Source organism: Lutra lutra, chromosome 13, assembly GCF_902655055.1.
Source record: "Lutra lutra chromosome 13, mLutLut1.2, whole genome shotgun sequence".
Taxonomy (NCBI): Eukaryota; Metazoa; Chordata; class Mammalia; order Carnivora; family Mustelidae; genus Lutra; species Lutra lutra.
Window position 1 is genome coordinate 43,308,755 of NC_062290.1, and position 24,425 is coordinate 43,333,179.

The 24,425-nt window shown below is 37.8% G+C and overlaps 1 protein-coding gene across 22 annotated transcripts in view; it reads right to left on the minus strand.

The window, feature by feature from the left end:
- BNC2 (basonuclin 2) overlaps positions 1 to 24,425 on the minus strand; it is a 428,074-nt gene that overhangs the window by 380,354 nt on the left and 23,295 nt on the right. Inside the window, exon 1 of one of the 22 annotated variants that reach the window (XM_047699797.1) lies at positions 3,611 to 3,762. The exons of 20 other annotated variants lie outside the window; for them this stretch is intronic. The gene's annotated coding sequence lies outside the window, so the exon portion shown is untranslated. Of the gene's footprint in view, positions 1 to 3,610; positions 3,763 to 24,425 lie in introns of those variants that run through there. One more of the 22 variants, XM_047699809.1, reaches the window with a different exon arrangement.

Below are 24,425 nucleotides of genomic sequence, written 5' to 3' on the forward strand. Positions count from 1 at the left end.
ACAGATACAAGGAGGGCCACTAGCCCTAAATGCAAATAATTGTTGTACTTCCTGTGCACGGACAGGGGAAAAAAATGACATGTTAAGACACCATTTGACCAGGCTAAAGGGGGTTTAGTTGTCAGCCTAAACCTGCCATCTGGTGTTAAGATACAGCAGATCATCACACCCAGATGTGTTCCTTCAAACAAATCACATCTTTTTTTTTCATTCTCCCTTTTCTTCTTTCTGTAAAGAGAGGAGTGCCTGCCAAAGATACAAATCAGCTAAAGTTTAAACTAAAAACTCTTGTTAACTTACTCAGCCAAATGAGTAGGTGTGTCATTTCATGCACCCACACCCCAAAAGCAACCACTTTTTAGAAATGGTATCTAGAGATGCTGAGCAGAAAATCATTTGTTTACTACTCACTGACCCAAGTTATGGCTATCGTTAGTCATCAAAGAGCCATTTCATCCAAAAAGTGAAATTTGTTTCAGTGAAGTAGAATTCTGAAATCCTTGTCTTCCTCTTCATTTCTGACTCAGTATCTCATTCCACAATTGGGGTGGGGAAGGGTTACGCTGTGCTATCATTTGCACCTCATTACACTTGGGCTGGAGCTTTGAGAAAGCTGATATTCCCTCTAAATTTTTACAGATGCTTCTAGTTTACCAGTTCATGACTGCACTACTAGAAAAGACTTCCTGCCTCTAAACTGCTTGCTGGCATGTATGCTGAATTTCAAAATCCCTGAAAAAAGTAAACCTTTGTGGTGTTCTCTTAACTTTCTTGCTGGGGAAGAGGGGGAGGGTCACCAAAACCACACCAAGCAAAAACTTTTTCTTCTATAAAGTGAGACTCAATCTCTCAGAATCATTCCCTCCTAACTATGGACTGTTCATCCTGATCTGGAAACCTCCCACAAAAAATGTTCATTAACAGAAAGTTATTTGTGGAGGGTGCTCGTCATCATAAATCATGATTAGGACACAGTCGGTTGTGGAAATAACACCATCACAGGCAGCCTTTCACCTGAGCCTATGTGTTTCCCTTTATTTTATCCGTATCATTTGAAAAACACTTTGGGACCGAGAGAAGGGACACTTTCTAAACTACCACCCCTCTTTTGTTTAATGGCTCCAGGGTTTTTCAAAGTTCAGGGCAGGTGACACTGGCCTGTTCTTAATCTTTACTGCTTTAGCAATGTTAAGGCTGATGACGAGGGACACAAATCCCCTGATGGAACTGAATGCATTCCAAGCTCCCCGACCCACTCAAAGCCGTAATCCCCTGCAGCTGGATCTTACTTACCACCATGCACAGCTAATACATTTTTTAAAAGCTAGTCACTGGTGACAAATGTAAACTGGACAGAGCAGCAGCTCCCCCTTCTCCCTGCCTCACTCCCCCACCCCTCAATCTTCCCCCATAACCCAGAGATTTGCTGTTTCTGTGATGAATAGGACCTGCCTTTTAGAACCACCAAGCCCATGCCATATAGCTCTGCTCTAAGTGACTGGAAGGTTTTAAAAGCATCTTCAGCTGTCAGACTATAACAAAAACAACAAAAAAGTCATCCTTAACACAAACATTTCACAACTGAGAAAACCCTATAAGTTGAGATAATCACTGCCATACTGAGCTCACTATTTATTTCACTATCACATGCAGTGGGGGGACTCGGGCTGTGTGACTGCCTGAAGCTGGCTGCCATATTCTCAGGCATAATAAAATAAATGCAAAAAAAAAAAAAAAAAAAAAGGAAATTTGAGGATCTTCCGTGATATATTGTTTTATACCCTTGCACTTTTTTCTTTGGGAGAAAACTGGACAGAAATACAGTAAACAAGTAGTCTTTTATGATGGGCAAGTATGTTTTCACCATGGATTTTGATCATCCACCTGGAGAAACCAAGTCACCCAACTAGATGATAGCTTTGTGAGATCTCTAAAAATTAGGCCACAAACTATGAAAACCACAACTTAGAGACAGATGACAAGATCAATGAATGGATATCTAAATTAGGGGAAAAATAGTGTCAAATGGTATCAGAATGCCATACAGTACAGATGACAAATTCTGACAAAGGAACAAGCTATCTAATTTACCTGGGCAGAAAAAGCAAGGGTTAATCTATGTGGGTTTTTTGGGTTTATTCTAGTTCCCAGATAACCAGTAATAAGTGCTATGATTTAAGTGATATTACCAATTAGACTTGGCGATGGCTACCACAACACTGACTACAAGCTTAAATTGCATTAGGTTTAATTACTGCAAAATTACATCTGGAAAGGGAAGCATAATTTTATAATCACCCTCAGCATTCTAGCTTGAGCTCAGTCCCTGCATGATACATACTCGCCCTAGTAATTGAGGCCCTGAAAGGCACCACAGTTAATAATGTGTAACTAGCAAGAACACAAGGAAAAGCGACAAGCAGGTCTCCAAGAATTAAATTCACATCTGATTATGTGACCTCTCAGTGTCCTCCTGGTACTGCTGAGAGCAGGTACTCCAAAAGTAGCCTGGCGACCAGCCTCAGCAGGACCCACGGAACAGGAATTTGGCTGGGACTGGGGTGGGGGGTAGGACAAGGCACTGTACCAATGGGGAAGGAATTAGGACAATGTGCTTAAGAGTCCAGCTCTGATTTTCCTACTTGTCACCCACTGTCACATTCCCAGAATCCAGAGAACTCAGTCAACACATAAGTAATTCAATCAAATGGGAAAAATACAAACTCTGTTGTTCATGGTGACTCTAGTGCCTTGGGACTAAACTTAAATGTGGGGTGTGTGCAAGTAAGGTGAATTTGTGAGTTCTGAGGAGAGAACAAGGAAAGAAGGTTTAGAGAGTACTACATGCACACAGGTGTAAAAAAATATTTTGTAGTACATGTTAGGAAAAGTGTGAAAAACATACAGGTGGCTGTACTTTTTTAAGACCAAGAATACAGAAATAACAAACAAAAAAAAAAAAAAAGGGAAAGAAAATGGGCCTTTGTGATTCATAAATCTGTTATGATTAATGGCAACACATACTTATTCTAAATCCATATTATATATCCATTCATCCAAAAAATACTTATAAAGGCGTGCTGTATTGTTCATATAGTAATCAAAGATGGCAGTGCTTTACAGCATTACCTTAAATATCTATCATAAATTGCAAGTAGTATTTCTACTTCATAATACAAAATGAGCTCAGGTCTGATTTCCCATGTCTATAATAATACGTACATGCTATAAAGTTGTCAAAAAAACCTACACAAAAGGTAAAAAGTTAAGCTTCAGGGAAAAAAACTGAATCATAACCAGATCTCTGCATGTTACTTAAAATGTGATAATAATGGAGTCTGCTAAATTAATCAAGCCTTCTAATAGTAAAATATATTATAAGTGTGCCCAACAAAAAAATCACAGATAAAAGTCTGTAATTAATCCAATGAGAAATGTTGATTATATTGGATAAGAAAACCACAACATATGCTATTTCTCTGAACTTCCAGGAACCAATTCATAACACTTAGAAAAATTCAACTGAAAATGCTTAGTTTTGAGTAAGCATAAATCCTTGCAAGGAAACACATATAAAATGAATACTGTCTCTTTAAGTTGAAGGACCTACTATAGTTAGGTAGTATGAAGCCAAGAAAAAGTTCTGAAGTTTAACTCTCAGGAGCAAACATTTTCTACTTGTGAAGTAAACTCTGTTGAAAGACAGCAGACTACGGTCCCACCAGTAAAAACAGGAAAGTTTTCAGCCAGTGACAGCTCTGCCTACAGAGAAAAAAAAAAGTGTCATAGACTCACTTTATTAAACCATATGCTCATTGCCCTGTGAAGAAAGCAGGGTCACTAATTAGTTCATTCTGTGAAAGAAGCCCTTCCTGATCCCGTTGACTTTTGTCCCCCTGGTTAGCTCCAGCTATTTCTGTCATGCAACTTGAAAATCACTGGAGGGAGGAAGATCGCCATAACAACCGCTGAAATGATCTTGTGGAATGTGTCTAGTGGCACTGGAATAACCTGAATATGTGCTCCAGATGTGTCGGCTGTCAGGAAAAAAGTAAACACATCTGATGGACAGCGTATGACTAGATGGCCTCGAAGCGACTCCAGAGGCTCGGAGAGGGGGAGGGGCCGCATATGTGAGCAGAGGGGTGGGGGGCGGGGCGGGCAGAGAAGGGGGCGAGCCCACAGCCCGCGCGAGGCCCCGCAAGACCCGGAGCCTGGGGCGCCCGCGAGGACTGAGTGCGACTGTTCTGCCCGCGTCCCTCCCCTGAGTGGCCTCTGTGGGACTGCAGCGGCCCCTGTGAATTTCCGTCTGGCACGGACTTGTGAGCATTTGGGAGCAAAGTAAAACATGAATGCTGAGAGGAAGGGGAAAAAGAGAGGGAGCGGGTTCAAAATGCTTTCTGTCTTAAATATTAATGGCAACATGTTTTTAAAGCATTCTGTCTTCGGGGGGAAGGCTGCCTCCAGGCCCCTTACTCTCCATCTACCAAATGAATGGTTGTGCCTTTTTGCCCTATATGCAATACTCTAAAGCACTCTTTTTATTAGGTGACTGAGTGATTACATTCCTGATCTGAAAATGTTGTCTTTTTTTGATGTTGGTGTTGTTCCATAGACTTTCACAAGTTGGACAAGTGGGTTGGTTCCCTAACCCAAAATATTTTTTAAAAATATTTTCCTAATGAAATACACAGAAAGGACTAGAAAACATGATATAGGCCAAAACACATTTTCACCTTAGGTCCTATTCTCAAGGGTGTTTGCAGAGGAAAGGATTTAGCTCTATGCCCAGTGCTTATGTTCACAAACAAAACAGCAATTATACAAACATCTAGCACACAGTAGGTACTTGTTGAGTATCTGCTGAATCAAACAAGTTTTTCATGTAAAAGATTCTTTGGTTCTACATATAAACAGCAGCAGAGATTACTTAAAAAAATAAGTAACCAAGTTTAAAAATACTTAAGAAAAATAAATGGGAAGTTTATTTCCCAAGGGGAACAAAACTGCCTCCCTAAAGAAAATAGGAAACACGGTATCCACTATAGTACACAAACCACCTACTTGTGCATGAATCTACCACATTTTAATGCCTACTCCTACTCCAACATTTGTAGAATGAACTTAAGTTTTCCAGACTATGTTTCTAAAAAATTCACTAAAGTCTTATCATAAATGTTTGCATCTATTAAAAGGCTTAAAAGGTTTGTGCAGAAATTTAGAATTGATGTCAAAAGTTTTTCAAATGTATTCCATATTTCTTTCAGAAATTGCACAATTATATTTCAATTAAATTTCTACTAGTTTCAGTAGTTTTCTAAACAAAGAATGAAACTGTACTGGAGGGTATTTATTTCTATAAAATACATCATTAAGATCTAAAATTGCTTATTTAAAATCTTTAAAATTGCCTATGCTTAACATTCATTAAACTCAACAAATTCTATCACCTGTGCTGAGGGATGGTGCCATTCACCTGGCACTTCTCTCATTCAAGGAGATTAGTAATTTATGAATCCCCTTTCAATTTCTAAGTATCTAAGTACATTTTCCTCCTTCGATAAAACTCATTTAGTGACTCAGATTCTGAAAGTAGATCACCAAAGGGAAAAAGAAAACTATGAGAAATTATTATTTAAGAGCAGAAAATGGAACAAATATCTTCAGCTCACTCTCTACTCTGTAATTCACACATTTAACCTGGCAGAAGAAGACCCTAAGGATGCTTAAAGGCTGAAGGACTCAAAATTTGAAAAAATAGGTGCAAGAACAACAAGCGTGAATGGCACTGCTTCTGCCTTCTAGAAATTGGATTCCACTGGCAGTGGGCTGAATGAAGCCAATAACAGATTCACGGTTGTGGAAAATGTTTCATACTCCTCTAAACGAAAACGTCGTTATTTCCTTGTAACAGAAACTGTACTTCTTGACAAGCTAGACAACCTAAAATAATCACTGCCAAGGTGCAATTTCTAAAATTTGTTGGCGACCTATAAAAAAGAAATAATTTTGGTATTTGCAATTATTTGCAGAGCATACTTTATTATTATTCCAGTCTAAAATAGCCCCCTACCAAATTAAAAGATTTCAAAATGGGCTGACAGATTTCCAAATAAAAAGCTTAATATTTAAGCTTTTATGAGCCAAAATCATAAATGTGCACATTTGTAAAATAAAGTGCCAAATGTCCAAAAGATGGATGAGTTTCAATGACCATTTTCATTCGCCTTAACCTTAGTATTCAACCAATAGGCAGAAAGTTCATGTATACTCAAAGAATTGGAATGTATTTATATTCATTCATGTAATGTTTTTTATCCAACTAAAATTCCTTAACACTGAACTTGTAGTTAACTTTTATAAGAAGGCAAATAAAGCATTCGATCTTTCCTCAAATTCAGAGTAATGGTTTTTCAGTGAGGGTGTGTGTGTGTGTGTGTGTGTGTTTCTTAAGAGCATCAAAAGGTTGGAATGGGATGAAACCTGGAGTTAATGGAGGAAGTATTGAAGTTCCAGAAGTTATATGATACCCATATGAACAGATTTGGTGGCTGAACTCCACACAATTAAGTCCATGGCTGAAATCAAACTTCGTACATACATTCTGTCCCAAGTTCACTTCATATTCATGTTCAGAACCCAGTCAAGTGCTCACAAGTTTCTCAAACCACCAGCTTCTCCTAGCTTCATACATACTCTTTTTAATGCTTTTCTATTTCATCCCACTGAACAAATCATGGAATACACAAAACATGCTTATAACAAGACTACCAGATTAGCAGACCCATCAAGCAAGATCTAGGAAACTTTGCAAAGTTATTCTTTGCAACAATTCTTCTGCCATTCTATATAGCATTACAGACCAGCACATAACTACTAGCAAGTTAAGGAAGGCCGGGAAAGTTGACTACTCAAGCAAAAAAACCAAACCAAAACAAAATAAAATAAAACACGTAAGAGGGCAACCAGCTAGCCAATCTTTTAGAATTCCAGCTGGCTACAAGTAAAACATTGCAATGCAGTTTTCCGGCTATAGGAGTTCTGAACTAGCCACATCACAAGCTTCATTCATGTAGCACCATTTCTCGAGCAGAAACCAAAGATGATAGGAATAAAGGAAACCAAACTCCAAATGTAAAGATTTTCTGATTTTCTGTTGAGGGGAACATGGATTCTTGAGAAAAGCATTTGAAAGGATGTGAAAGAGAACTCTTTAGTTTTAAAACAACAAAACTCTTCAAGAGAAAAATATGAAGCTATTACATGTCCTTAAATGCCAACAGAATAAGAGAAGAAAATCTGTGACGCCATCAGTCATGTGTCGTACTATTAAGGGAAAAGAAGCCGCCATCAAGAAGCACAGAATTCCAGAGAAAAGCTGGCAATCTGTAAAACGGAACACAAAGAACACAGTATGTTCTGCCCAACTGTAGAGACTTAAAAGATTCCTTATCAAGAACAAATAGCTAGAACATTTGACCTGCTTATTATACCGTCAACTTATGTAAGACTTTTGAAAACCATTCACCCCTCTCATGGCCCAACTATAAACAAGCGAGTCAGTGAATCCTAACCCAAGTTTACAACAGAATATTCTTTCAAGGAGACTGTGAAATCCTCAAGACAAAATGTAACAATGCGCATTAATTTTAAATATATTTTTCACATAGCATTTTGATGGTTGGAGGGAAGATAAGAAGACTTGTAAAAAAAAAAAAAAAAAAAAAAACTTGAAAAATCCCTGAATCCATATTCCCTGTTACTATAGGCAAGGAATCAGTCTTATAAAAAGTTCAGTGATTCACCCCATGTCATAGCTATGTATCTAGAGAGAGCAAAAACCCTCCTTGCAGTGATATCCTCCCACAAATCCATCCTCCTCTTATCACAATCAACCTCACTTCTACTCCCAAATGACAACTGATGTGAATTCCCCAGATGATGAATTCTTCTTAGAAGCTCCACCTAAAGATGAGAGACAACATTAACAAAGAAATCCAAAGAATATTCTTCTGGACAATTTCAACCTTCTGTCCCTATAAGCATTTTACTATAATTGTTAAGATATAAATATCCATTTTGAGTTTGAACTCCCCTCTTATTTTATTTTTTGGAACAGGGGCTCCCAAGCAATTAAATGCCAAGAGGGAAGAGAAGAAAAAGCTGGACTGAGAAGCCAGAGATACAGGGTCATTAGCCCCAGAGTAGTAATAGTTGACTATATTCTTTTATTGTTCCCTTATCCATAGCTTACTGAGGGAAAAGAGCAATTTTTTCTGTTTTTCAATGTTATTGTCCTTGCAGGCCCATCGCAAGCCCCTAACTGTAGAGAACTGTTCACTATTTGGCTGCTTGCCATAAGGAATCACTACTACACATGGAACAATGTCCCCAGCTCAGAAAGAGGATCACTTCAAATGGACTGACAAGTGCCAAAGTTAGACCTTCAAAAAAAGATGAGGGCTGGGGGTGCCTGGGTGGCTCAGTTGGTTAAGCAACTGCCTTCGGCTCAGGTCATGATCCTGGAGTCCCGGGATCTAGTCCCACATCGGGCTCCCTGCTCAGCAGGGAGTCTGCTTCTCCCACTAACCTCTCTCCTCTCATGTTCTCTCTCTCATTCTCTCTCTCTCTCAAATAAATAATAAAATCTTTAAAAAAAATAAAAAATTAAAAAAAAAAAAAAGATGAGGGCTAAAACACTGCTTAACACCTTCAACAGATTCCCATTTCACTTAGAATAATGACTAAGGGCCTTACCACGGCCTATAAGCCCCTCTTCTCTGTGGCTCTACCTTTCCACAGTAGATATAATAGTCTTCTGTCCACACTTCCAATGTCCCAAACTCCCTCTGATCTCAGGGGACTGGTCTTTTTGCAATACTCAAAACCCTTCAACTTAACCTCAATAATAACAATAATAATAATAAAATAAACAACAAAAAAAAACAAAAACAGAAACAAAACCTCCAACCCCAACTAATTTCTTTTTATCCTTCAGATCTTAGCTCAAAGGACCCTTTAGAAAAATCTGCCCTTACTCCACATTTGGTGTCCATTTCTTTATATCTTGGGATTCTGAGAAGTATTCCATTTGGAAAAGCAGGGAGGGATTCCAAGGCTCAAAAAAAAGTTTAACTGTCATGGGCCAATTTCAAAAGTCCCCTAAAGCAAAATAATTCTGATATTTAGTATTTTAACTTCCACTCTTGAGTTAAACCATATTAATAAAGAATTCAGTGTTATAAAGTTGTAGATCCCCAAGTCTGCTTGTTAGGGCAAATGTTCGTTTATTTCAAACACTCCAAAAATAGATCAATACTTTTATAAACTGTGGCCACTGTATTCCTTCTTTCTTCATGTTGGTTGTAATAAATGGCAGCTGCAGAAGGACAAAAAAGGTTTAGAACCAAACTAAAGTCAGACTGCTATTTACCAACTGCCTGAGCTTAGGCCAAGTCCACAGTGTCCTCTCTCGCCCCACCCCCACCCCCGTTGTTTTTATGAGAAGAGGAACACAATACTTTTTTTTTTCAAAGATTTTATTCATTTATTTGACACAGAGAAAGAGAGAGAGAGCAAGAGCGCAAGCATGCAAGGAAGGGGGCGCCAGGGCAAGGCATAAGCAGGCTTCCCACTGGGCAGGGAGCCGGAGGCAGAAATGGAACCCAGGACCCTGGGATCATGACCTGAGCCAAAGGCAAATGTTTAACCAACTGAGCCACCCAGGTGCCCCATAGTGATACTTTCTTTAGAAGATTCAGGGGCGCCTGGGTGGCTCAGTGGGTTAAGCCGCTGCCTTCGGCTCAGGTCATGATCTCAGGGTCCTGGGATCGAGCCCCGCATCGGGCTCTCTGCTCAGCAGGGAGCCTGCTTCCTCCTCTCTCTCTGCCTGCCTCTCTGCCTGCTTGTGATCTCTCTCTGTCAAAAAAAAAAAAAAAATAGAAGATTCAAAGGACATATATCTGAAAGCCAACATTTATATTCCTAATATGTACCACATTTACCATTTTACAATTTTGCCTGATGATCTAAATAATAGTCTCCCTGCCCATATGTAAACACCATTAAGAGTAAAGGAGTAAAACTGCTCTTTCCTTATCAATGACTCCTTAGAGCCCAGTACAGTATCTGCCCTATATATAGAGAGAGAGAGAGAGAAAGCACTAAGCAAAGACTTTTTACATTAATGAATTAATAAAAAGATACTACAATATGGAATGGATGCTCCCATACCCTTTTATTGGCTTTGATTTCTTTTTTTAAGTGAAAAGTTAGTTCTACAATGGGGTAATATATCTTAGGCATTCTCACCTGTGAATGGTTCGTTAATATTCTTTCATAAAAGTCAATGTTCACTGGGACAAAGTCATGTATACCCACGAGTACTTAAGTCTACTCAATAGGTGGTAATGGCTTCATTCACTAATTATCACAAAGTCTACACCACTGCTGAAAAGGGGAACGGCGTACAAAGTGTGTGCAACAATCAGCACTGTCTGTCTACACAAATGGAGACACACTTCATACACATGAAATGTTCACAGCAGCAACTTCATATAATAACAATAGCAAAGGTTGCCTACTTTTTCTTTGTGGCCTTAAAAATTGTTTAAAATTTCAATCAACAACTGATTGATTTTTCTGTGTCAAGCATGTTTTTAAGTTCTTTACATTAGTAACATTCAATCCTCACCACCACAAACCCATGAAGTATGTCCCATTATTATCCTTATTTTATAGAGGCAGAACGAGCCCACACTGTCTTTGTGCTTATAAAAACTTTTCACTTAACATCTAGTCAGCAAAAAACTAGTATGTGGAAGGCACAGTTCTGATATATTTTAAATGTGAGATTTAAGTCTCTTGCCAAGAAACACGGATTTAAGTCAGAAGAGGTCTTAAAAGAACTCTTGTCTAAAGTTGTATTGTTTTTTCCCAGTCTTACCAGTTTTGAGACTTGCTCTAATGGGATAAAGCTTTTAACTGCAGGGAGCCTTTAGTAAAAGGCAGCACCCATCTCACCTAGTTAAGAACCCTGGCACTAGAAATCCATTTCACCCCACTTAGCAACAAGCTGGAGTACATAATTATTTTCATCTGGTTATAACACAGGGTGGTGAGTTTAATCTCTAAAACCCTACAGGGATTGGTTTTAACAGTTTTAGAAATTGCCTCTAATGCTATGAATGTGCTGCACAGCAAGATGGTCCTGCTAATGGTTCCCAGACTAGGATTTGGGGGGACCAAAGGAATGGCTTCCACCTTTCCATAATTTCCTTTCCATTCTGGGTGGGGTCTGTGGTCACTCAAGGTATCCTCATGGCCCCGCTTTCAAAAACAATTAGTTCTGATCTGGACAAAGGAATAGAGGTCATTTTTTTTTTTAAGTTGTAGTCAACAATTACTATTCATGTAGTCAAATGAAACCATATATAAAGTGGACCATGAGTGACATAGTCTTGAGAGCACTAAGGTGTATATGCAGATGAAATAGATTCCCAAACAATAACGTGGCCATGAATGTGACATAGTCTCTAAGTTTACCTTGATTTTTAAAACTTTTGCTAAACCATTCCTTCCAGGAAAAAAAAAAATCTAGAAAACCAATTCAAGAATATAATTTAATATCTCCCTTACTGTATTTTTTTAAGTTGAACCCTACAAGCATCAACCCTAATTTCTCCCAGGTTTTCACAATCAGAAATGGAAAGAGGACATGTTGCTAATCAACTTTTAAAGTGAAACTGCTACAAAGAGTAGAACTAACAAATCCCATTAAGTAAAAATGAGGATTGTCTTCAGTTTTTGGTAGAAGACCCAACCCTGATATATACATGCAAATTAAACTTCCCTGTTTATTCAGAAATGACCCTTGGGTTATTCATAGTATTTCAAGTGAAAGCAAGCCACATATATTAATGATGACAACTACATGTCTAAAAGTTAGTCAACTTATACACCTGGTTCAACATATGCTAGAATATTTTGGCTTTGCCAAAAGAAAATTTATCATACTATAAAATCCCTCCTGCACGACAGGGATTACATAGGTAAATTCTAAGTCAAGTTTGTGTAAGGCATAGAGATAGAAAAGTAACAAAATATTTTCAAATTTTTCCTTTCTTTTCACATTCTTTTTTTTTTTTTTAAAGATTTTATTTATTTGACACAGAGAGAGATCAGAAGTAGGCAGAGAGGCAGGCAGAGAGAGAGGAGGAAGCAGGCTCCCTGAGGAGCAGAGAGCCTGATGCGGGGCTCGATCCCAGGACCCTGGGATCATGACCTGAGCCGAAGGCAGAGGCTTTAACCCACTGAGCCACCCAGGTGCCCCTCTTTTCATATTCTTGACCCAGAGTAAATATCTCAAGATAAAACTGCAACACCATGAAACATAGTCTTTAAAAACCAGATCTCACCAGACTGTAAAGTCCTTAGGGAATTATCTCCATCTCCAAAGGCAATACCTGGCATATACGAGATCCTCAAATAATATTTATAAAATGAGGGGCGCCTGTGTGGCTCAGTGGGTTAAAGCCTCTGCCTTCGGCTCAGGTCATGATCCCAGGGTCCTGGAATCGAGCCCCTTGTCTGGCTCTCTGCTCAGGGGAGAGCCTGCTTCCCTTCCTCTCTCTGCTTGCCTCTCTGCCTACTTGTGATCTCTGCCAAATAAATAAATAAAACATTAAAAAAAATTTATAAAATGAAATAAATGAAACTTCAGAATTACAGTCTTTAAAATACTTCCAAACATATTATCATAGTGATCTGAGGCACACAAGACAGGGATGCTTATGCCACTTGAAATATGAGGAACCAGAACATCAGAGCCACAATTAGCCTGATCTCAGGGCTCTCAAGACACTGTTTTCCACTACCATCGCAGTCTGCCCCATCATTTAAAAAGCTCAGAGCACCCATTCTTCAGCTTTTGTTCTGCTTTCTATATTTTATGAACTGTGGTGTAAAAACTCAAAAAATGGAGGACAACCAGATGCCAAAGTCTAACAAGATCCACTACTGTCCTTTACAGCTATGAAAGTCCGATAGCATAGGCTACCAGATGTTTACATCTACTTCTATAAGGCACATTAACACTATACTATTCTGTACACAAATTTCAATTTCCCATTTATTTTTACTTTTAAGATTTTATTTATTTATTTGACAGAGAGAGAGATCACAAGAGGCAGAGAGGCTGAGCAGATAGCCCGATGATGCGGGGCTCAATCCCAGGACCCTGAGAACATAAACTGAGTCAAAGGCAGAGGCTTAACCCACTGAGCCACCCAGGCACCCCATGTTTCTTTGGAGGTTTTTTCATGCACAGATCTCTACTGAGAGCTTTAAGTCTAGATAGACTTCGATGGGAAAAAACTGAAGCAAAGAAATTTAAGTTCTTACCACCCACTTTCCAGGTTCTGTAGATTTCTCTATAAAAACTGATCTCAACAGGACTTATAACACTAAATCTCTATGAATTACAGGATGAAAAATTCAGTATATTTTCAGATTCCCCAATTTAGACTTCAAATTGGACACGATCTTCACCTGGTAGCTTACTGTTACTCTTAGGTAAAATCAGCTGCTGATTCAACATTTAGGGAATTATTATATACCAGGCTTATGCAAGGTTTGGTGACTCAAACATGAATAAACATGACTCATGTCCTTGGCCAATCTTAATGATGGCTAAGACTGATTCAAAGAAATTCAAAAAGGCAAAGTATGGTCTTTGTGTGCCACAAGCATGTTTGCTGCATTTAATATCTTAAGGAATACACATGAAGAAAAACTACTAATTTTGTTGGTCAGTGAGGTAAGCTAATAAGTTAGCTCTCACATAGGTCCTTCCTTGTGTTTTAAAGACCTAATACGGGGGTGTCTGGAGGTTCAGCCTGGTAAGCATCTGCCTTCAACTCAGGTCATGATCTCAGGGTCCTGGGATGGAGCCCTGCGTCTAGCTTCCCTGCTCAGCAAGGAGTCTGATGCTTCCCCTCCATCTGCTTCTCTCTCTACTCATGCTCTAATAAATAAAATCTTTAAAAAATATATATGCCTAATGCATAAAAGTCATTAAGTTATACAGTTTCTAATATAGCATCTTAAGTCCTTAATAACTCTGGATAATTTTCTTAGACAATAAAAGATGTTAGAAACTTAAGAATTCTTAAAATCAAGCAATAATTCCTCAGTAGTTTGTATCTTGATACACCTGAAAGCAATCTTATTGCTTTCAACACTGCTGAGCCAATCATAACTTGCACTAGTTGCTAAGGATCCTGCACCTTTTAATGCTGCTTCTACTATGCTGTATATCAATATGGCAAGAATTACATGCCATCACTGATTTTCTTACATGCTTTCCTTCTATTTGGTACTAAACTACAACCCAAAATACTACTTAGCCTTGAAAGTTATCCCAGAATAGATAAATGCCCTATATCAAAAAAACATTTAACTATGGTTCATTTGATGGCTTACTTTATGAAGGCTTACTTTACTTACTTTACTTTATGATGGCTTACTTTATGAAATCTAATCAGATTTGATTCACTCAGATCTTCAGGTTAGAAGGGAATACCAGGTGAGTCTATTTAAAGTTTTTTTTTTAAGCAATCTCTACATCAGTGTGGGACTCGAACTCACAACCCCGAGATCAAGAGTCACTTGCTCCACAGACTAAGCCAGCCAGGTGCACCCCAGGACCCCCCAGGTGTGTCTTTTTAAAGCACACTGTGCACTCTTCAGTTCTGGCAACAGCCACTTCATTCCTTGATCAATGCCATCACTTTTATACCTTTCAGGCAGCTAATCCTCTGGCCTATGATTATCTCCCAAAAGTAGAAGCGCTCTGGCTTTCAGGCAAAAAAAAAAATACAAAGGCTGATTAAAAGAAGAACGTCTCACGCCTACTGCTAAGAAAAATTTAATTGCTGATATAAATTTGAATTGAAAAGGATCACGAAACAGGACACCCAACAAATGTGGCGCACGTACCTACAAACAGGAATCCCTGAGAGCACACACGCCCCCACCAACCCTGTGATAGTCATCAGCAACTGCTAACTTCTCAGCGACCCAAGACATAATCTCAGAATCCTTCCCAAGTAGCCATTACCAATCTATCGATATTGTGGGAGGGTGAAAACCTGTTTTCCATTCTTCACTTTGTCTGCTCTTCAGATAAGGAGCTCTGAAGAAGTCCCAAAGAAGTTACAAAGATCAAACAGCTAGTCAGTGACAGAATCTAGGTTAGAAAAAAAACAGACCTTATACCACAGTGCCTTTCTGGAATGTTTATCATACCCATCCTAACTGATACTAATTCCTTGGTTCCTTTGTGTTCGGATCATCTCATTTTGGCAGCCACATATGCTCCTCTCCCTTTTGCTTTTAGAAAAATTCAGCATCCCTGGGGCACCTGGGTGGCTCAGTGGGTTAAACCTCTGCCTTCGGCTCAGGTCATGATCTCAGGGTCCTGGGATCAAGCCCCGCATCAGGCTCTCTGCTCAGCGGGGAGCCTGCTTCCCCCTCTCTCTCTGCCTGCCTCTCTGCCTACTTGTGATCTCTCTAATAAATAAATAAAATCTTAAAAAAAAAAAAGAAAGAAAATTCAGCATCCCTGGCATAAAAGGGGAAAAAAGCTGTCATTTCATATCCATGAAGCTAATGAATGCCCATAGTTGACCTGGCATCTCCCCTTTAAGCCATGCTAACATTAGCTAACATTCAAAAGTTCATTCTACAGCTCGACCTTTGTTTCTGCTCAGAAGTATTCACCCTATGACACAAAGTGTTTTATGTTTTGATGTTATGATGTTTGTGTTATGATGGCAAAATACTGCAGTGTCCAAACAAGCAGATTTGTGACAGTTACTATGCAGTTTTGTTGCTAAGGCTCAAGGAACTTAAACAGTAGGACATACTAAAGTAAAAAAGAATTGCCAGGCTGAATGACTGGGAAAAACTGGTACTCCTACCCTCACTGCCAGCCACAAAAACCATATATAATCGTGTTCATGAATCTGATACCAAAAGAGCATTTTGATCACATTTAATTCAGCAATTCTATTATAAAATGAGACTAAGAATGCTCTTCACAGAACGGTTACCACATAAGTGTATATTCTCAAATTGGACAATTTCTAACTTTAAATAGTATCATATTTTTTTAAATGGCTTTTTGGGTTGAAATAATCCCACCGGTCCCACCACTATGACCATAACTAAGGTAATTAATACTTAAGTTCCTCTTCAGATTCTTCATTTGAACACTGTAGTTCTCTACTTCACTATTAGTGATGACCTAATATGCACTCTTCTAGACAAATAACAGAGGCCATATAAATTAGCATCAAAGTACCACAGAGTCCTTTCTGTGAGCAGCACAGAAGGAAATCTGAATGACAACCAACATTTTAAAGTTTTTATTTCTCCTCCAAGTTTATAAATGAGGAAATTGAGGCTTCCAGAAATTCTGTCCCTGTCAAATTTCCCATAGCACAGTTGGGATTCAAATTCAGGCCTTTCTGACTCACATGCTTTCTATCCCTGTGCTACCTATGCTGCTTCCTACTACACTATAAATATTTAGAACATTTGCAACATTTGTGGTAAGGCAATCAGAACCATAACTAATTATTTCCCAAAATGCAGACATCTTGGCTAAACAGTATGTCCACAATAAAACGATCATATCATCAAAGGCTAATCAAATCCAGGTCATGAGGTGTATGTGTCTGTCATTTAAGATAACAATGGAACCCATATGATCCTTGACTGGCTCTACCGTATTGTGGTATTTACTATGCCTTGTAATAAAGTTAAATATACAAAGTTTGAAAATGTTTAAACAATGGATACATAAAATGTGTCAAAAAAATAAAACCTCAAAGTAAAAGATTAATCAATGAAGATAAGCATGCATGATGAGCACCTATTGCAAAAGATGTATTTCCCTAGACTATGTCTGTAAAACGTTATTTTACACACATATTTTTTGGAGTTTCACGGGCCTTTGTTTTTTACCTTGCATTAACTATTTTAACATCATCACCTGCATCATGTTTTTGAATACCTTGGAAATTGTTGGTCTGATAAACTAGTAAGAGAATTTTCACTTAGAAAGAGTTTTTCTCACTGGTGTCACAGTTTCCAAAATAATTCATGTAGATATAATATGATATTTTCTGTTCCTGTGATAAGGGAAAAGAAACTAAATGGGCATTCAGCACTTATATTAGACAGACATGTCTAATACATGCTAGTTATTTTCTATTTTCACACGTTGTCTCAAATTACTTCAGTATGTCATATTATGACATATTATGCTTATATCATAAAAGAACAGTAGCTCAAAAGTTATAAAGATGCCAAGGGGACTAGACAGGGGGGTGAACAGGGACTTACCACTATCAGGTATAGGGTTTCTTTTGGAGTGATGAAAATGTTCTAAAATTAAACAGTGGTGATGGTTGTACAACCTTGTGAATGTAACTAAAAACCACTGATTATATACCTTAAAATAGTGAATTTAATGGTATGGAAGTATATCTCAATTAAAATAAGTTAGATGGTCATGGTAAATGTTAACATTTGAGAATCTAGGTATATGGGAATCCATTACTATTTTCCAACTTTTCTGTAAGCCAGAAATTATTACAAAAAACAAAATTTGGGTGGGGCGGGGCAAGTGCCTGGATGGCTCAGTTGGTTAAGCATCCAGCTCTTGATTTCAGCCCAGGTCATGATCTCAGGGTGGTGAAACTAGCCCCACATGGGGCTCCATGCTCAGTGGGGAATCCGCTGAAGATTCTCTCTCTCCCCTCTCCCTTTACCCCTCCCCCTGCTCTCTAAAATAAATAAAATTTTTAAAAAGTTTTTTTAATGCACAATAAGGTGAATATAGTTAACACTACTGACATCGACACTTAAAATGGTCAAGAGGGTAAATTTTATGTATGTTTCACCACAAGTATAAATAAATAGATAAAGGATTTCACACAAGATTCTGCTTTAGTTAATAGAGTTACCAGTATTCAAATACAGGCCTTTTCAACTCCAAAACCAATATTCTGTTACAACACCAAAAAAAAGTTGCTTTATTATTGTTTGCCCAATGATTGTATTGAGATGTTACTTACGGCCACTCTAAAGCTATACAGTAATACACACTTAAGGTGATTTTTTATAAATGAAAACTACTACCAACTAAATGGGTTTTGTTAAATAGTCTGAACTTTTTTTTTTTTTTAAGATTTTTATTTTATATATTTGACAGACAGCAATCACAAGGAGGCAGAAAGAGAGAGGAGAAGGAAGTAGGCTCTCCGCTGAGCAGAGAGCCCAATTCAGGGCTCGATCCCAGGACCCTGGGATCATGACCTGAGCCGAAGGCAGATGATTTAACCCACTGAGCCACCCAGGTGCCCCTGAACTTTTTTTTTTTTTTTTAAGATTTTATTTATTTATTTGACAGAGAAAGCATGGGCAGGGGAAGAAGCAAGCAGAAGGAAAGGGAGAAGGATGCTCCCCTACAAGCAGGGACCCCGATGTGGAGCTGGATCCCAGGACCCTGGGATCATGACCTGAGCTGAAGCCTTAACCTACTGAGCCACCCAGGTGCCCCTATGCCTGAACTTCTTAAAGGCTGACATATGATGATGAATGTGTGTAGAAGTAGAAGAGTAAACTTGGATACTATGCTATCAACCAAACAGGGATTGCTAATGGACTATTTTTTCAAAAACAGGGCTTTATGTTAGAATTTTTTTCAACTGAAACCTCAGAACTGATTAGAAAGCAGTGAGTAGGGGCACCTGGGTGGTTCAGTGGGTTAAGCCTCTGCCTGCATCCCAGGTCATGATTTCAGGGTTGTAGGACTGAGCCCCACATCAGGCTCTCTGCTCAGCATGGAGCCTACTTCCCTACCTCTCTGCCTGCCTCTCTGCCTATTTGTGATCTCTGTCAAATAAATAAATAAAATCTTTTTTTTTTTTTAAAGAAAGCAGTGAGTAGGTAAAACTGTTTTTATTAAATTGTTTTTATTTATGCTGAAGGGTTTTTTGGTGTGTTTTTGTTATTGTTGTTGTTTGTTTTTAAAGTCCTGGGGCACCTGGGTGGCTCAGTTAGTTAAAGTATCAGACTCGATTTTGGCTCAGCTCTGGGTTGTGGGATCGAGCCCCATGTCATGCTCCATGCTCAGCAAAGAGTCTGCCTGAGATTCTCTCTCTTCCTCTGCCCCTCCTACCCCTCGCACTCTAGCTCTCTTTTGCTCTCTAAAATAAATAAATCTTTAAAAAATAAAATCCTTTAATGTTTTAGAAATTTCTCACAAAAAAAATTTTTTAATTACAAAAAAATTAGAGGAGTGAGTTTCAACTTATAATGTGCTAATTTGCCAAACATTGATATACAATATCAGGGGCATTTGCAGTAAATGGGTATATCTGGGTTTGACTTGGGGGCCCATGACTAAATATTAGTGCACCAAGTGTATGATGTATCCATATACCCTTACAAATCACATTTACTCAAGAACATTAAGAAGTGAAATTTTAACCTGGCGATTCACAGACCTGTACCCTTGGGGATAAAAATATATGTTTATAAAAAATAAAAATAAAATAAATAAATTAAAAAAAAGAAGTGGAATTTGAGGCTCTACTTGTTTAGTTGCAATAAAGCATATACTTTAAACAAACAGAAACAGACAAAGGCATATATATATATATAAAGTAGCAGATCAACCACTCATAAAGCTAGCATGAAGGATAAAAGACAAAAGGAGTAAAATCAACTATAGCTACAATAATGAAGTAAGGGATACACAAAGTAAAAAGATATAAAATAGAATGGATAAGGAAGATGTGGTCCATATACACTATGGAGTATTATGCCTCCATCAGAAAGGATGAATACCCAACTTTTGTATCAACATGGACAGGACTGGAAGAGATTATGCTGAGCAAAATAAGTCAAGCAGAGAGAGTCAATTATCATATGGTTTCACTTATTTGTGGAGCATAACAAATAACATGGAGGACATAGGGAGATGGAGAGGAGAAGGGAGTTGAGGGAAATTGGAAGGGGAGATGAACCATGAGAGACTATGGGCTCTGAAAAACAATCTGAGTGTTTTGAAGGGGCAGGGGGTAGGAGGTTGGGGAAGCCAGGTGGTGGGTATTATGGAGGGCACGTATTGCATGGGCCACTGGATGTGGTGCATAAACAATGAATTCTGTTATGCTGAAAAGAAATAAATTTAAAAAAAATTTTTTAAAAGATATAAAATATGACAAAAACATAAAAGATGACAGTGGTTAAAAATGTACTGCTTTTAGTATGCAGTCAAATTGGGGCACCTGGGTGGCTCAGTTGGTTAAGCAGCTGCCTTCAGCTTGGGTCATGATTCCAAGGTGCTGGGATGGAACCCTGCATCAAGCTCCCTGCTTAGCGGAGAGCCTGCTTCTCTCTCTCTCTCTGCCTGCTGCTCTGCTTACTTGTGCTCTCTATCTCTCTGTCAAATAAATAGAATGTGGTCAAATGTAACTGCCTATTAACTTAAAATAACTGCTCTATAAATACTACTTTTTATATGTGAACCTCACAGTAACCATAAACCAAAAATCTGTAATAGATACACAAAAAAATAAAGAAAACTAATATAACACTAAAGTCATCAGAAGAAAAAAGGAACAGAAAAGTAGTATATCAGAAAACAGTGAACAAAATGCCAATAAGTATATACTTATCAACAACAACTTTAAATATGAATGTCTTAAATTCTCCAATCAAAAGACATAGGGTGGCTAAGTGCTTAAAATACAAAAAGAACAAAAGCAGGACCCATCCATATGCTGCCTAAAAGAGACTCACCTCAGATCTAAATACACATACAAACTGAAAGTGAAGGGACCAAAAAGGATATTTCATGCAAATGGAAACAAAAGAAATAGGGAGTAGTAATACTTATATTAGACAAAAAAGACTTTAAAACAAAGACTGTTAACAAAAGACAAAGAAAGGCATTACCAATGATAAGGAGTTCAATCAAACAAAAGGATGTAACACTGATAAATATTATGCACCCAACACAGGAGCACCTAACTGTATAAAACAAATATTTATAGACATAAAGGAAGAAACTGACAGCAATACAATAATGCAAGACTTTGATACCATACTGTATCAATGAATAAGATCATTTAGACCAAAAAGCAACATAAGGAAACACTGACCTTATAGAATTCATTAGACCAGATGGACTCATAGATATTTACAGACTATTCTACCCAAAAACAGAAGAACTCATATTCTTTTCAAGTGCACACAGAACATTCTCTTGAACAGATCACATGTTCGGCCACAAAACAAGTTTCAATAAATTTAAGAAGACTGAAATCATATCAAGCATTTTTTTCTGACCACAATGGTATAAAACTAGAAATCAATTACAAGAAAGTTGGGGGGGGGAAAAAACTCATGGAGGCCAAACAACATGCTACTAAACAACTAATGGGTCAACAAAGAAATCATAGGGTAAATAAAAAAACACATTAAGACAAAAAGAGAACACAACATTCTAAAATCTATGGCACACAACAAAGGCAGTTCTAAGAGGAAAGTTCATAACAATACAGGCCTACCTCAGGAAATAAGAAAAATCTCAAATAAAAAAACCTAACTTTACAACCAAAGGAACTAGAAAAAGAAGAACAGACAGTTCTAAATTGGTAAAAGGAAGGAAATAATAAAGATCACAGTGAAATTAAATGAAATAGAGACCAAAAACAGAAACAAAAACCAAAGCACAATAAAAAATATCAATTGAACTAAGAGCTGGTTCTTTGAAAAGATAAAATTGACAGACTTTTAATCAGATTCATCTAAAAAAAGAGAGAGGGTTAAAATAGGTAAAATCAAAAAATGAAAGTTACAAGTGAAATACCATAGAAATACAATGGATCATTAGAGACTAATATAAACAATTATATGCCAAAAAATTGGACAACCTAGAAGAAATGGATAAATTCCTAGAAACACAAAATCTATTGAATCACTAAGAAATAAAAATCTGAACAGAGTGCTTACGAGTAATGGGAATGAATCAGTAATGAAAGACCTCCCAACAGACGAAAGTCCAGGACCACACAGCTTCACTTGTGAATTCTACCAAACATTCAAAGAAGATGTAATATCTAACATCTTCTAACTATTTCAAAAAGTTGAAGAGAAGGCAACACTGCCAAACTCATTTTATGAGGCCAGCATCACACTGATACCAAAACCAGACAAGGACAGCATAAATAAAATTACATTGCCAATATCTCTGCTGCACATAAATGGAAAAATCCACAAGATATTGGCAAACCAAATTCAACAATACATTAAAAGGATTATATACCATGATCAAGTGGGATTTACTTCAGAGATATAAGACGGTTCAACATGCACAAATAAATCAATGTGATACACCACATTAATACAACAAAGGACAAAAATAATATGATCTTTTCAAAACATGAATCTGTGGATTGGGTAAAACCCACACCCCAAACATTTGAGAAAAATCAACACTCATTTGCAGTTAAAAACTCTCAACAAAATAGGTATAGAGAAACACACCTCAACATAATAAAGGCCACGCATGACAAACCCACAGCTAAAATCAAACTTTAAGAGTGAAAAGCTGAAAACTTTTCCTCGAAGATGAGAAAATAAACAAGGGTACCTAAGTCACCACTCTTATTCACCACAGTACTGGCAGTCCTAGCTATAGAAATTAGGCAAGAAAAAGAAATAAAAGGCATCCAACTTGGAAAAGAAGAAACAAAACTGTCACTATTTACAGATGGCATGATACTATATATAGAACACCCTAAGGACTCTGCCAAAAAACTGTGAGACCTAATAAATGAATTCAGTAGAAATCCAAGTAAAATTAATATCCAGAAACCTGTTACATTTCCATAGACTAATAACAAGCTATCAGAAAAAAATTTTTTTAAAGATTTTATTTTTTTGACAGAGAGAGAGCACAAGCAGAGGGAGCAGGAGAGGGAGAAGCAGGCTCCCCAATGAGCAGGGAACCCAATGTAGGGCTCTGTCCCAGGTCCCTGGGTTCATGACCTGAGCCGAAAGTAGATGCTTAACTGAGCCACCCAGGCGCCCCCAGAAAAAAAAATTAAGAAAATCTCATTTAAGAAGGGAAGGAAGGAAAAGAAAAAAAGAAAATCCCACTAACAACTACATTAGAAAGAATAAAATACCTAGAAATAAATCTAACCAAGGAGGTAAAAGACCTATACTTGGAAAACTGTATGTCTCTGACCAAAGAAACTGAAGATACAAATAAATGGAGGGATATACCATGATCATGGAATAAAAGAATACTGTTAAAATGTCCATACTACCCAATCTACAGATTCAATGCAATCCCTGTGAAAATAGCAAACTTGAACAAATCCTAATTCTTATGAAACCATGAAGGATTTCAAATAGCCAAAGCAATCTTGAGAAAGAACTAAGCTGGATGTATCATGCTCTCTGACTTCAAACTATACTACAAAGCTATAGTAATCCAAACATTACAGTGTTGGCACAAAAACAGACACACAAATCAAAAGAACAGAACAAAGAGTCCAGAAATAAACCCACACATATATGATCAATTAATCTACAACAAAGAAGGAAAGAATATACAATGGAGAAAAGACAGTTTCTTTAATAAGTGGTGCTGGGAAAACTGGACAGCTACATACAAAAGAATGAAACTGTATCCCTACCCTACACCATATGCAAAAAATGAACTCAAAATGGATTTTAGACTTAAATATAAGACCTGAAATTGTAAAACTCCTAGAAGAAAACATAGGCTAGGGGTGCCTGGGTTGCTCAATGAGTTAAGTATCTGCCTTTGGCTCACATGACCCCAGGGTCCTGGGATAGAGCCCCACATCAGGCTCCCTGCTGAGGAGCCTCTTCTCCTTCTCCCTCTGCCTCTGCCACTCTCCCTGCTTATGCTCTCTGGCTCTCTCTCTCTGGCAAATAAATAAATAAAATCTAAAAACAAAAAAAAAAACACAGGCTATAACCTCCTTGACATAGGTCTCAGCTATATTTTTTTTGGACCAGACTCCACAAGCAAGGGCAACAAAAGTAAAAATAAACAAATGGGATTTCATCAAACTAAAAAGCTTCTGCACAGTATCAACAAAATGAAAAGGTAACCCACTGAACAGACGGATATATTTACAAACCATATATCTGACAAGGGGCTAATAAGCAAAATATATACAGAACTCCTCCAACTCAATATCCAAAAAGCAAATAATCTGGTTAAAAATGGCAAGAAATCTGAAACATTTTTCCCAGTAAGACACAGACACCGAACGGACACACAAAAAGATGCTCAATGTCACTAC